Below are 16,066 nucleotides of genomic sequence, written 5' to 3' on the forward strand. Positions count from 1 at the left end.
TTTTTTCCCCCCCTTTGGAAATGAGTGCAAACAGGATTATAAACTCCCCACAAAAAGTTCGGAAACGTAACTTCGGTCGATTATATCCTCCCTTTAATAATACCAATTGGTATTGTGTTTTATATCATATATTTTTATCGTTGATTAGTCACCTTTACAACGAGGTACAGCTTGTAAGGATCGGGCATTTGTGGAATGAGTAACACAGCTAAACGTGTGGGTAGTGCCCCCCCAAAAAATGCCAAAATCCCCCAATATGTTGGTAATCGCTCTCGTTCTGAGCGACCTGCCAGCAGACACCTGCCAGCAGGTGTGTGCTGGCAGGTCGCTCAAAACCAGTCACAGCTGTGTGACTGGCACCTGAGCATGGGTTCTTGTTGAGTTTGTGTTGATGCTCCAAGCTGTAACACTGCCCCCACTCAAAGATGCCACGTTTGTCCCTTCAGGATAAGGCCCATGCAATAGGGCAAGTGGACGCTGGTGTTCCGTTATGCAAAGTGGCAGCATTATTTGGTGTCAACCCTGGTAACATTTCCAAACTTAGGACCAAGTTCTGTGAGACTGGTGAAGTCAACAGGGAAGACAACAACCCAAGAAGACCGGTTCCTCACCCTTGCTTCACTGAGAAACCATAGGTTTTCTTCCAGAGATTTACAGGCAAGATTTGCACAACGGTACCAAAGACAGATGTCAAAGTAGCAGGACCCATGCTGAGGTGCCAGTCACACATCTGTGACTGGCACACACATGCCTGCAAATGGTACCAGGGCTAACACCAAATAATGCGTAATCTGCGTAACGGAACACCAGCTTCATTTCCTCTATTGCACGCATTGGACAAACATGGCATCGTTCCATGGGGGCAGTGTTGCTGCTTGGAGCATACACAAACTCAACAAAGTTGCAAAACCCATGTTCAGGTGCCAGTGCACACACCTGACTGGCACACATCTCTTAGCAGGTTTGTGCTGGCAGGTCGCTCAAAACAAGAGCGATTACCAACAGAAGCATATCGTCGCCTTGCTAAACTAATGGCTTATGTCATTTTTTTAAACGTTTTTCAGGAAAAAATAAAAAACTGATCCAAAACAAAACTATATATTTCTTAATCATTTCACCCAAAATCTTTTTAACAAATTATGACTATTCAAATAGAAATAACACTGTCAGTTATGTAACATAAGAGATTTAAATAGGTTTAAATAGGATTAAATCTGACTTAGGCCAAAAACTATTAAATAAAATGGCCTAAATCAGTAAATAATTTGGCCTAAGTCACAAAACCATGTGACTTAGGCCAAAAAAATTGCCTATTTTGGCCTAAGTCACACTAGGGAGTTAGGCCATTATACTAAAAGGGGAGTGAACAGCATGATCCTTTTCAATTAGGAGATGGGCGATTTTACCAGAGGTGGCCAGTGTCATGAGGAGCTGACTTAGGCAAAAATAAAGTTTTCCTCAAAAAATGACTTAGGCCATTAGTTTAGCAAGGTGACGATATTGGGGGATTTTGGCAACATTTTGGGAGGTGCTACCCACACGTTTAGCTGTGTTGCTTGCTTTTCGTTTTATCAACTATAAAAATGATATAAAACACAATACCAATTGGTATTATTAAAGGGGAGATATAATCGACCAAAGTTAGGTTTCCGAACTTTGTGGGCAGTTTTATATGAAATAGGCTACTGACCAACTAAAACTAAGGACATTTTCTCTATGATTTTAGTTATAGTTTTATAAACAACACAATTCAGTTTCAGTTTAGTCATTGTTACAATTTACACCTAGACACTCTTAATCCAGAGCGATTCACATTAAGCAAGGTAGGCTATATATGTTAAACCTTTTCAAAAAGTAGCTGATCTACAAATTACATAAATGTAGTGAAGTAAAAAGTAAAATATTTGCATCTGAGATTCAGTGTAGTAGAACTATGAAGTAAATATATCTGTAGTTGTTGTACAGAACCAGTCTTTCTGAGAGCTCACTTTGTGGCTGGTATCCAGGTGCAGAAGGCTACTGTACAGTACATGCCCACTCTTGTTATTTTGGATACAAATTTAACTTATTGATTTGATTTGATTTTAACTTCCAGAAGATGGCACTGACGAAGGACATATTCAATCACAAGGCTTTCGAAGATTTGAAGGCCGACGTCCACAAATTTGTACGCCACGCCGACGCGATCCAAGAAGAAATTTGGGAGAAAATGTTGGCAGAAGAAGAGTTGATGAAAATAATTATGAGAAGGCTGCCGAAACAGGCCGTCCAAAAAAACTTTCAGAAGGCCGGCACCACGTCCCGCGCAACGGGACCACTCGTAAGAGTGTCTAAAGGAGCGAAATCAGTCAACACCGCTACCGAACGCCTATTGGCAATTATCGCGGCGCTGCTTTATATGATGTTTTTCATAGTAGTGTATATTTACATTCATTAAATGTTTCGTTGAATTGAATAGCCTACAAAGAACCCCAATGGAAACAAGCCATAGGCTTTCTTGGGTTTAAAATCCTCACTGCTCGCACGATTCACTCTACTGGAAGACGTAGCCTACTGGAACGAGTACCAAGAATCACATTGTGACACATTTGTGATGTCAGCGGGTCAGGGGCAGACGGGGTCGTTCCAGGTGTGTGTGTGTGTGTGTGTGTGTGTGTGGAGCAGTTCAAATGAAGGCATCATCTGTCATCTGGACAAAGTGTTCTTGTCGTTATTGCGTCGCCCACAGGAAAGGGGAACTCTGGGGGCACCAGAGGCGGGACTGTCTCTATTAACCCCTGAGATGTGAGTTGGACAAAAAAACAACAAAATGTTTGTTTCGGTAAAAATGACCCCCCCACTGGCCCCAGGGTCCATTTTCTGAGGCAAACATTTTGTAAAATAGCAGATCTACAATTAAATTAGGCTTTTCTGATATTATATCCACTTTGGAATACTACAGTACAGTTTTGTTTTGTTTTTTACTTGTGAGTTAAAGGGGAATTTTGGACCACGGTTTTCTTACCTTTTCTATGATGTTATATCCTAGGATGAATGGTATAGTAGAAAAATGTCATAACTCCATCGCCACAGCTAAAAACACGCACCAATAGGCCTTGCGCTAGCTAGAGCGCATATTTTGCTAGCTTTTTTCTGTTTTTTTTTTTGTTCAATCTCGTCTAGCGATACTTCCGAAATATTGCTGCTGTTTGATCCTCTCAAGATGATTACTGTAGATGAATAAATTGTTCCTGGAAAATGCACTCTTGTTTTCATTATTATTATTATTATTATTTGGTGAGGCAGGGGAGTCTTATTCCGTCCCTGGATGTGATTTAGTTTTTCTTCAGTTTCATGACTGTCTTGCTCGTGGCTCATTACAATTTTTAGAGTCCTCTGTTAATCTATATTGTCAGTGTTAGACATACGACTCATGGCTGTAGGCCAGTCAAACTTTTTAGCTCAAGACGCAAAAAGTCAATTAGACGTTTGCCCGGGACCCAGTGAAAATAGCAGATCTACAAGCTCAGTCACAACGCGCCGCTTTGTGCCACGTTGCGAGCTTGTGGATCTGCTGTTTTCACTACTTCTTAAACGTTTTTTTATGGATTTTCTTATTTATTTATGGAAATTGATTTTTTTAATGAAAATCTTTTCAAATAGGCTAATTTATTTTAATGTTTTAATTTGCAACCCATAAAAATTGGTCCGCGTTTGGGAAACAGTGCTATTGCAGGCCTACTTTTCACACCAATACAATTATTTTAACACTTTAGTTAGTCACTTTGTAGATTTAGATCATTGCAAAAACACCAAAAACACTCGAAGATAGACGATCTACAAGCTTACAAAGCTTACAGATTGGATATTTTTACGTAACTTTCCTCTTCTACCCCGGATTTGAACCCGGTTTCCTGGGCAAGTGCTGAAATGTTTACCATTGAGCTCAGCTAATAGAGCCTGCCTGCTTAATCAGCAGATAAATTGAATCTTGACCATCAGGTCAAAATTCGTGTCAGATCCTGTGTCTAGGTGAGCTTTGACACGATCTAAATGTCTCAATAGAAGAGCAGGGAGACAAAATACAACCATCCCAATTGTGAAAGTTAACATACCGTACAACACACACACACACACAATTACAAAGAACATGGTACCACACAGAACAAAAATAACTTAAGTACAGATGTCCTCATTAGCTATTCTACAATAAAACAGACCATACCAAATGAGAAATGGACCATACCATTTGTAAAGGGGTGTACAAAGGATGGTCTTTTAAACAAAGGTCATTACTTGTTTACTCACTATAATGAGGAATTACCAAGTTACTAAATACATCAATACAAGTTACATGCTGTAACTTGGCTCCCTGGTTCCCTGTTCTTACTGGCATCCTGTTAATGTTTGGACAACTACATAGATAGAAGATCTCTTGGTTTACTTCCTTGACAGTGAACTTGGACTGATTTGTATCTCTGATTTTACATTTAATCTGTGATTACAGACTTGTTGGCTGTGACCTCAGAGAGGAACACATTGAAGTTGTGGCTTCAGCTCTCGGTTCTAATCCATCCCATCTACGCCACCTGGACTTAACTTCTAACAAACTGGACGATTACCTGGTGCTGCTCGATGCTGCACTGAAGAGTCCACATTGTAGATTGGAGACTCTAAAGGTCAGATGAATTTACATGAATTATTTTCATCAGTGAATTACAGTATATTATATGAATACCGTGTTGATACTTCATTTGATTATTGTGAATAAGGTTGACATAGTAACACATTGACTAGATGATAGGTACAGTGACTATGTACATGTTACAATTAAAACTTTCATGCATTCACTGAAAATCACTTCAATTTGTATTTTTACATGTGGAGCCTCTGACACTTAAATTGATTGAAACCTTTATTCATTCTCAAAAAGGGCATTGAGGTTTACCCTCATTTGCAATGCTGCTGAGATTACACACAAAGATCAACAAGACAAAGATATAAAACACAGAATGAAATTGGATCATCATAGCAGAAAGCAGATTTTCCCAGTTCAGACTGAACAAGTGGAACCTCAAGTGTAAGCCCGTTATTTTCATTCAGACCAGTACAGAGTAAGATGTGTCTGTAGTGTTTTTTTTTACTAATTAAAAGTAGCAACACCTAGAGATGGGAAAAGTACTGACATTCTGTACTCGAGTAGAAGTACAATGAATTACTTGTGTAAAAAAACTACTTTTAAAAGTAGAAGTACTCATTCAAACAATTACTCGAGTAAAAGTAAAAAGTACAGGCTCTGAAATGTACTTATGAGTAAAGTAAAAGTATTTTTACCGGATGTTTCTGTGCAAAGCCAATTGTACCCCAAGGCTGTTAAACTTAAAAGACCCCCACCAAACACACGTCTTAAAACTGGCCCAGAATTGGTTTCCAAACTGTGATCATCAACAAATCATCATCTAGTCGACCCAATGACACTCTTGAAATCAAGTGGTTCTCAACCTTTTTACACTGATTACCACCTCTGAAAATATTTTCCTAGGCTACCACTATTATGACTGATGTTAAAATGCAGTAGCGTAGTCCTACCCCCTCCTATTCAGCTATACTACAGGATACAGATAGGTGGGCACTAGGGACATCTGGGCATCCCGATGTTAAATTGGCTATTTTGTCCAAAATGTAAAAAAATAGAATATTTGAAAAATGGTCTAAAGTAAAGTATACATGATATGAACATGCACAGTACATCATTATCAGACTTAATTTATCCTTCAACTTCTAGTTTATGCCACAAAATGATTGGATATACAGGTTTTGTAGCAATTGTAGAAATATTAGACCGTAATTGTCGATTGTTTAAGCATTTTCTAATCATATAGACTTTACTTTAGACCAGGGGTCTTCAACAGGGGGTCCAGGACCCCTAGGGGACCCTCAGAGCTACTATAGGGGGTCCACCAAATCTTTGTGTGATAGCATCCCTATTCTCAGGGGAAAAGGCGTTGTGAGCTTGTAGATCGGCTATTTTCGTCAAAGAGGTTTGTAGGGGGGGAAAAGGAGCAAATCAATTACTAAGTAGCCTATTGAAGGTTTAAGTGTTTAAATGTCTGAAATTAACAAAAAACATTAATTTAACACTGATGACAGCCTACTGATGACAGCCTATGAAGCTATCTATGAAATTGTCAAGTCCCTTTCTAGTTTGGCTCTAAAGGACACAAGGAAGCAACTCAGGATTTCAAACTCAATCAACTTTTTATTTTCCAACTTGTTTCTCTTTTGTTGGCTTCTTTAGTTGATTGTGCTGGTCAATCATTAGTAGGTTGTAAACCTTTAAAGACAGAAAATAAAGATGAACAACATTACCATTTTACAACAAATTATAGTATTTTTTAAACAACTCATATATTTCCATATTTTATTTTCAAACAAGTGTTTACAAACAATAAATGTCTTAAAAGTCAATGCCTTTAAACAATTAAAGTCCTTAGACAAAATGTCCTTGGACAACCTTTAAACAATGAAAGGCCTTAGACAATTAATGTCCTTAGACAATTAATGTCCTTAGACAAGATTACATTTATAAAAGTAAACATTTTTAATTAAGCATTTAAATGAATCAGCCCTTTAAATGGAATAAAGACACATCTCCAGAAAAATAGCTGATCCAAAAGCTTGTAGATCGGCCCTTTTTCACTTGGTATTTTAAACCTTTAACATGGCAAATTCATGAATTTTCCACATTTCAGTCGAGTTTTAAATCATAAATAGAATTTTAACCCTTTTAACTTCGTATTATTCTTCTGTATTTCAAACTTTTAACTTTCCAAACACAAAGAGGACAATGCTGCAATGAAATGTGTTCCTTGACCAAATTAAACTCTAGCAGTTAAACATTAACACATTTAAGCAGCATTTCAAACATCATGAATATAAAATAAACATTTCACCGACCATTGGCGTCTTCGGGCTGAACTCATGAGTGGAACTTGGAGCTTCTCTCCTTCTCTCTGGAGTATTTTTGTAAGAGTGAGGCTGAGCAGCCCCATTCCTTTTTTAGGTGTTCCTAATCAGATAACGAGCAGCGATTTCGCTGCTGCATTCTGGGAAGTGTAGTTCTTTGCTTGAGCAGAGTAGGTGTAAAGTGCTGACTATATATGGGCCAGTAGGAAAATGATTGGAACTAAAGCTCCAGTCCTGAGTTTTTTAGTGTGTCTTGCCGATTTTTGTTGCGCGAGTCTTGTTTTTTTTCAAAGAAAAGTACCTAGTACCAAAGTAGGAATGATTTAATGACCCCAGGGGTCCTTGGGGAGGTTCCAGGGGGTCCCCAGCAAAATGTATATACAATATAAGCTGTAGAATACAACTCTCGTAGACGTCCCCAGCAAAATGTATATACAATATAAACTGTAGAATACAACTCTCGTAGACGTATTTATCGGTCAACCCCCCCCCCCCGTGCGCCCCGTCACCGTCCCGTCGCACACACACACACACACACGCACACGCACCCGCACGCACGCACGCACGCACGCACGCACGCACGCACGCACGCACGCACGCACGCACGCACGCACGCACGCACGCACGCACGCACGCACGCACGCACACACACACACACACACACACACACACACACACTCACACTCTGTATGTGTGCTTGCAATACTTTGCCACGCATTCTCCCTGGATCTATATATTGCGGTCGCGTTTCCTTTCTTGCTTATTATACATTTTACTTCCTTGTATGATTCAATGAGCTGCTGCAGTGCTGCTGTTCAGCCACAGAGAAGAACGCCGCTCTGGTTTTGGACTCCATGATTGGTCAAGTTCAAGGATTCTCGACTTTCATGGTCTTTTATAGGAATACGTGAAGCCTGGCTTCATTATCCTGGCTCGACACAGCCTGGCTTGACAAGGCCTAGCTCGACAAAGTCGCTCCTTTTCAGCCTGGCTTGGCGTTCATGGAACGGAATAAACCCACCGGCTTCGAATGCTATCAATGCATTGAATGGGAGATTATCACGTTTTATCAGACCATTGAATGGGCGAGTAGGCGACGAGTAGGCGATATACTGACCTACCCGCGATTTGTCAGACCATTCATTGGGCTTAATCAGGAGCTACTGACCTACTTGGAGGCGGAGCAGTCCCCACAACATAATTTACGATTCTGTGCCTATCGGTACATAACTCCAACGGCGCTGAGTAGGCTCAGGCGAACGTCACACCGTTCAGGACGGCAACTCGGTCGCTTTAGCTCCCTCGGTGGTCCTTCACGGGGTTCCAGTTCGCCTGAGACTGCGCGCCTTCGTCATGGTCCGAAACCAAAACCGAAACTGAACTATTTAAGTCATCTCCGTTGGTAGGTCAGTATGTCTTGATAACACCCAATGAATGGTCTGATAAATCGCGGGTAGGTCAGTATGTCGCCTACTTCGCCCATTCAATGGTCTAATAAAAGGTGATAATGTCCCATTCAATGCATTGAAAGCATCCGAATCAGGTGATAAACCAGGCTATACGGACCCGACTTTGTCAAGCCTGGATTTGACTTAAGGCCAGGCTGATTTAATTCACCTTTCGTGAAATAGGGCCCCAATCATAGCAAGGCAGCTGGTAGCACAGTGGGTTAAGTCCCTGCCAACATGTTCCAGAGTTTGTGGGTCCAAACCCCGCTCACTCTTTACCCCGAAACCTTCCTTTAAATGTCCATTGCCATTGACAATGCATTGGGCGCTTAAAGTTAAATATTTCAAAAACTACAAATCATTTCAAAGTAAAACATCTCAAGGATGCATGTCCACAGTAAGGTGGGATTTTTGAACTGTGAATGGAGTTTCTAGGTGAAAGTGTTTTTTTTAGGTCCCAAAATCTTCCATCGGCATCCATTATAAATCTCAGAACTTTTAAAGGAGTACAATTCTAAAACTATGAAACATTTCAAAGATTCCTTTTCAAGCAAACATGTACACAATAAGATGAACATTTTAAAGTTTGAATAGGGGTTCTAGGTGTAAGTATGAAGGACTAGTAGCCTGCCAAAGTTTGTACTTTTTCCCCATTAATAATAGCGAAAGTGTAGAGATGCAATAAGGGTCCACGGCCCTTTGGCCATGGCCCCTTAATAACAGCGAAGCCTGTGCCTCCAAGTGGAAGACCATGAAGAGAAAATCGTTTATCCGTCTCCCTCCAGATGCAGACAGCCTACGCCAACACTGCCTCCGTGCCAACTACTTGGCATATCTAGTGCGCCACCCCACACTGAAGCACCACCCCTCGCCACTCGGACATGGTTGGGAGTTGGTGGGTGGTCGCTGTTGTCCTGTCTGCCACACACTGCCTGCTCTCCCCACACACCTGCACCAGGGTCAGTTGAAGAGGACAAGGAAGTTGAGAGTGACGAGGAGGAGGAGGAGGAGGATGTTGCTCAGAGGAGGGTGGAGTCATCTGAATCTGATGATTCAGAAAGCAGTGACACAGAATTCTCTGATTCAGACTAATACGTGTTTTGTATGGTTTCGGGTATGATGTTGCCGCTGTTTGTGATGATATACGCAAGGTATTATAAAGGAAGTTACGGACTCAACTACCTCTCCACATATGCAGCACGGCCTCCGATGTGCAATAGGAAAGAAAAAAAAAACTCTCCGGGAACCATCACCTTACCGTGGTGGAGGGGTTTGTGCGCCAGAGACCATGACAAACTGGTCTCTGGCGAGGGGCCTGACGAATAATGGTTCAGGGCAGGACAGCAGGCCCTAAGGGGGCAACCCCCCAGCTCTGGCAGTGGGCTAACAACCTAGAGAACCTCTTCTTGTTACTTAACCAAATTTACAAACCTGAACTAAAGCTAAGTTTTTACTGTACTGGATGTCGGCCATCTTGAAGTCAAAACGAGGTCTTACAATTAAAATTGTGTCAGATTTGGAATCCTCATGGTTGACTTGTATGGAAAAGTGCCTTCATACATTCTAGGTCATCCAGATCAAAAGTTAATTTTTAGAGATGGCGCCGGGCGCCATTTTGAATTTGGCTGTCTAGCAAAAAATGCCGGGATTTTTGGGAGGGACCTGGGGGCTAAATCTTTTCTAAAGGGTCCATAGAGGTCAAATCAATCGTCAAAACATCCTTGCCAAAGGATGGTCACAGAACCTCACTGTGTGACCCGACTTATATTGAAGTTTCATGGCTGTAGGTCAAACAGGGCACGAGTTGTACCTGTTCAAAGTTGGCATTTTCAATTGAGTGCTATAACGCCACCCTTTGGCCAATGGTTGTGAGTTTCGGGTCTTCGCCGTTTGGCATAGCCCTGTACCATATTGCCGAGTTTCGTAAAAAGTGTATGCACGGTTGGGCCAGAACTGCAAAAACGGCGGAAGAAAAAGAAAGCCAAGGAATGCAATAAGGCTTCGAGCCTGATAGGCCTCGAACCCTTAATAATAGTAATGATTATGACGATGATGATGATAATAATAATAAAATAACTTAACATATTTTATGGGGTATCATATAGTGCAGTAGTTCTCAAAGTGAGGTCCTGGGGATTTTTTTTTCATCATAGATATATAAAATATTGTAAATAAAATACATTGTCATGAAACTTGACTTACAGAGATAGAGTGGTGCTCCAACGCTGAGGAGAGCTAGAACACCACAAAGCAATCCTAAACTGATCGCAACACACCTGTACCGTCTTGTGCCTGGAGGACAGACACACACACGCGCGCACACACGCGCACCCACACACACACACACACACACACACACACACACACACACACACACACACACACACACACACACACACACACACACACACACACACACACACACACACACATACACACACACAGTGAGGTAAAAGGAGGGAGTGAGATCTCTCGGTGGGGGCTCCTCTATGGCTAGTGAGCCAGTGCATGAAAGTGCATAAAGTGATATAGTAAATAAAATTAAATAAAATTAAATAAAATTAAATAAAATTAAATAAAATAATAAAATACTGTATATTGCAATACTGAAGCGTATTCGATTATGATTGTTGTTAAAACTTTGCATTATACAAACACATATAATGACATATTATATGAATTGTAAACAATAGCCAGGTGATATGACATATAGGGGTTAATCCCTTGTTGGTGAAATAATCTAAAGTTCTACAGTATATGGATTCAGTAACATCTCTTACCAGACTGCGAATCTTTCTCCTGGGCTGCAGGCTTAGTCTTGGTCTCAATATTCGCGTAGATATTGTCATGGTTGTCGTCCTGCTCTTGGAGCTCAATGTTTTCATAGTCATTGTCAGAATGTTCAGCCACAGCCATTTCTACATTTATGACTTTAAGTCATCTTGCAGGTAGTTGACCCTGGTCCACCTCCTCACAACACACTGAACAAACGAGAAATGTCGTCTTTCTTTTATTACTGCGCTGCCCTTCCTCTTTTATTTTGTTATGTTCTGCCCTCATGTTCGAAAATACATTAGTAAAAAAAAAAACAGCCACACTCTCTTGTTGACACGTTCAACAAAGTCCTGGACAGAAAAGCTATTTGTTACTGATGTACACACTGTACAACAAACAACACACACACACACACACACACACACACACACACACACACACACACACACACACACACACACACACACACACACACACACACACACACCTGTTCTTGTTTGCTGTTTATGACAATCAGGTCAGATTTTTTTCTCAGTAGAGATGTAATCTCTGTCAAGATGTCAAGTTAATAAAAAATATGATGTCTCACTGACCACAGAGCCTCATCTTCATGTCATCTCTCTCTTCAGTCAGTTTGTTATGGATGGTCTTCAACTGGTCAAAACTGGTCTGTAGCTGATCTTTCTGTTTAGTCAGTCGGCTATGTCTGTTCTGCAACAGGTCAGAACTGGTCTGTGGCTGATCTTTCTGTTCAGTCAGGTTGTTATATCTAGTCATCAACTGGTCAAAACTGGTCTGGAATTTGTCTCGCTCTACAGTCAGGTTGTTGTTCCATTGGTCTCTCTCCACCATGTTGGACTGATCTGTGTGGACATTTTCAAAATGTGGGATTATCTTTTTTTTCTTTCTTTTACACCTACTACATATAAAAATGACATAGCAAGCAAGCTAGCATATGTATTATTCATAAGTAAATAATATTACATTGTTTATTTACAAAACACGGTGGCTCAGTGGTTAGCACTGTTATCTCACAGTGTAAGAGGGTCCTTGATTAAAACCAGACTGCGGTCCATTCTATGTGGAGTTTGTATGTTCTCCCAGTGTCCACTTGGCTTTCTTCTCACACCAAACCATATGTATGTTAGGGACAAACTCATGTCAGTGCCCTTGAGAAAGGCACTGGCCTTAGAGCTGGAGCTGGTCCCTGGGTTCTGTTTTATGGCTGCCCACTGCTTCCAGTAGTTAGGATGGGTCAAATGCAGAGGGTGAATTTACTCATGGGGATACAATAAAGTATAACTTAATTTAGATGCTGTAATAATCTGTGTGTCCTTCATATGAATCCATTGATATCAATATTGTTGGAAATGTACTTGGTGTTCAGCACTGTGTCTCTGGCCACACCCCTCCTCTACCAACACCATGTGACCATGAGAGTTGAATACACTCTAACACAGTTTAATGAGTTCACTAGTGGTAAAACACCCTGTTCAAGTGCCAAGTGGTGTGAAGTGAAGCTATTTTAACTAAGGAATGAGGACCACTGTATTCAACTTAATTAAATAATGACAATATTGATGATAATAATATTGATGAGGGTAATAATAATAATAATAATAATAATAATAATAATAATAATAATAATAATAATAATAATAATAATAATAATAATAAAATAACTTAACATATTTTATGGGGTATCAGTGCAGTAGTTCTCAAAGTGAGGTCCTGGGGATTATTTTTTTTTCATCATAGATATATAAAATATTGTAAATAAAATACATGATTGATTTATTAGGCAAAAGAATGTAAAACAACACAGTTACATTTATGATGCTTTTGTCTAAAAGGTCCGGCCAAAAAAGTCCTTGCGGACTTGTTTCCGTTGGGGTCCTTGAATTAATTTCATAGACATATATAGTAGCAACCAAACAGTTGAAAAATCAACATGAAAATACAGATAATACAGAAAAAATACCACTATGTACAAAAAAAAGCATGAAAAAATACAAAAATATGTAAAAAAAAAAAAGGGGGGGGATGGAAAAAAGGGGAGCATGGAAAAATTAAAATTATTTACAAAAAAAAGCATGAGGAAATAAAAAATATGTACAAAAAAGAGGAGGGGGGGGGGTCGTCTGTCTACAGGGAAACTGGTACTAGCTCCTCTTTCGGCCTCCAGAAAGATGAGTTTTTAGGGCTGTTTTGAATGAGCCCAGCGAACTGCATTTTTTGAGGGATGGGGTTAGACTATTCCATTCCTTGGTGGCTGTGCTATAGAAGGAGAATTTGCCCATGTTTGTTTTATGGGTGGGTGGTACCAGATTGTTGTTTACGCTCCCTCTAGTTTCGTGGCTGTGAGTGTCACTAACTTTTTCGAGGTATTTATACAGATATGCGGGTATAGGGGGCATTTCGGGCAAATCTGCATTTACAATTTTGAAGACCAGTCCCATTTTTAGTTGTTTAACCCTGTCTTCCACCCTGAGCCAGCCTAGGCTGGCAAAGTGAGTGGGAGAGAGGTGGGTCATGGGCCCCAGTCCGAGAAGTAGTCGAATCAGTTTGTTTTGGGAGGTTTGAAGCTTAGTCTTCAGTGACACTGAGGTGTTGGAGTACCAAGAGGAGCTAGCATAGTCAAAAAGGGGCTGAATCAGGGCCCCAGAGAGGGTCCTGAGGGCCTGAGGGTTGACAAAAGAGGAAACTCTGCCCATAAATCTGGTTCTCTGGTTTACTCCTTTGACCACCTTTGTTGCCATGCTTTCACCTGTCAGGTATTTGTCAAGAATACATCCCAAATAGGTAATCTCTTCTTTGCTAGTGATGATTGTGTCATCGACTTTGACCTTGAAGTCATTTACCTTCATTTTACAGAGGGAATGTTTGGTCCCAAATAGAATGGATTCAGTTTTCCCAAGGTGTAGCGACAGTTTGTTATCGGTAAGCCAGGTACGGATTTTTGAGAGTTCAGAGCTGAGAGCTTCCTCAACTTGCAACTTGTCCTCACCCGAGATCAGGAGTGCCGAGTCATCAGCGAACAGGAACAGTTTGCAGTTACAGGCAGCATTCATGTCGTTAATGTATAGAAGGAACAGTAACGGCACTAGAATGCTGCCTTGAGGAACCCCGCAGCTCACCGGGAGGGATGAGGACATGGTTCCGTTGATGTCAACCACTTGTTCTCTACCCTCCAAGTAAGATCTCATCCAATTTAGTGATGTGCAATCAAAACCAATCGCCTTCAGCTTATCAAGTAGAATTGCGTGGTTTACAGTGTCAAACGCCTTTTGGAGGTCCAGCATGACCATGCCACAGTATTTGCCCGAGTCTACCTCACGTTTGATGTAATCGGTCAAATATAGTAGGCATGTGTCAGTGGAGTGGGATGTTCTGAAGCCCGATTGGAATTCAAACAACACACGCACACACGCGCACGCGCGCGCGCACACACACACACACACACACACACACACACACACACACACAGTTTACATTTTTCAAGAAGAGGAAAACCGATAAAATCCATAGATTTCATCAAGAATCCCCAATAATGTTGTGTTATAATCCCAGTAAGACAAGCTCTCCAAGCGGAAAATTGGCAAAATGTAAGAGAGCAAAAAAAAGTGATATAAATATAGCCTATATGATATTTGTTGATGTTATATTACGTTTATACTGAGCTCCGGTGGATCAGGGGTAAAGTATGTGTCCACCACAGAGTCTCTAAGGGTTGAGTCCACCATGGTGGGCTCCTACAAAATGGGTGTGAGATGTTGAACGGGAGGTATAGGACAGAGGCACTACTGTGTGTTCTCTCGGTGGGGGCTCCTCTATGGCTAGTGAGCCAGTGGCCCCATGAAAGTGCATAAAGTGATAAAGTAAATAAAATTAAATAAAATTAAATAAAATTAAATAAAATTAGATACAATTAAATACAATTAAATACAATTAAATAAAATAATAAAATACTGTATATTGCAATACTGAAGCGTATTCGATTATGATTGTTGTTAAAACTTTGCATTATGGGAGGCACGGTGGCGCAGTCGGTAGCGCTGTCGCCTCACAGCTAGAAGGTCCTGGGTTCGATTCCCGCCGGGGACGCTGTGGGTGCTGGGGGCGTGTCTTCTCCTCCGCGTCATCAGTGCCCATACCCTGGGTGGGGTTGGCGAAAGGGCCTCTCTGTGTGGAGTTTGCATGTTCTCCCCGTGTCTCCTAGGGTAGGGTAGTTAATACCCTCACAAAAACATGTAATAATCCTGGTCACTATACCGCCTCCCCCATGACAGCCGGGGCGCCTGATGGAGGGGAAGGGAACTGGTTGGAATAACGTGTTCCTTCCACGCGCTACGTCCAACCAGGGAAACTCCCCCCTGTCAGGTGACAAGAAGGTCAGTTGGCTCTCATGCATTGAAGGAAGCATGAGCTCGGCCCTGGCCTCCCTACTGTGGGGTACTGGTGTAGTGCTGGTGTAGGGCTGGTATAGCGCCCAGGATCACTTAGGAAATTGGCACCGGGTGAAAAAAATGGGTTACAAAAATCGCGGGTTAAAAGAAAAAAAACCTTTGCATTATACAGACACATATAATGACATATTATATGAATTGTAAACAATAGCCAGGTTTGCATAGCTTTTATGAAATGATGACACAGCAGAGAGTGACAGTAGTCTTGTAGCGGTGTCTATGGAGAAGTGGTTATACTCTCAGACAGACAGACAGACCTGTAGCGGTGTCTATGGAGAAGTAGGCTGCCCCAACGCTCCTGATTTCGTGTATAGAGGGGCGGGTGTATAGAGCCGGCGAGAGATTGCGCCTGATCCCATTGGTTCACCGATCTGTCCGTCAACCCCCGCCCCGTTAACACAACATTACGAGCGACGCCCACTGCATTCTGGT

Source organism: Gymnoscopelus braueri, assembly GCF_963280865.1.
Source record: "Gymnoscopelus braueri genome assembly, chromosome: 9".
Taxonomy (NCBI): domain Eukaryota; kingdom Metazoa; phylum Chordata; class Actinopteri; order Myctophiformes; family Myctophidae; genus Gymnoscopelus; species Gymnoscopelus braueri.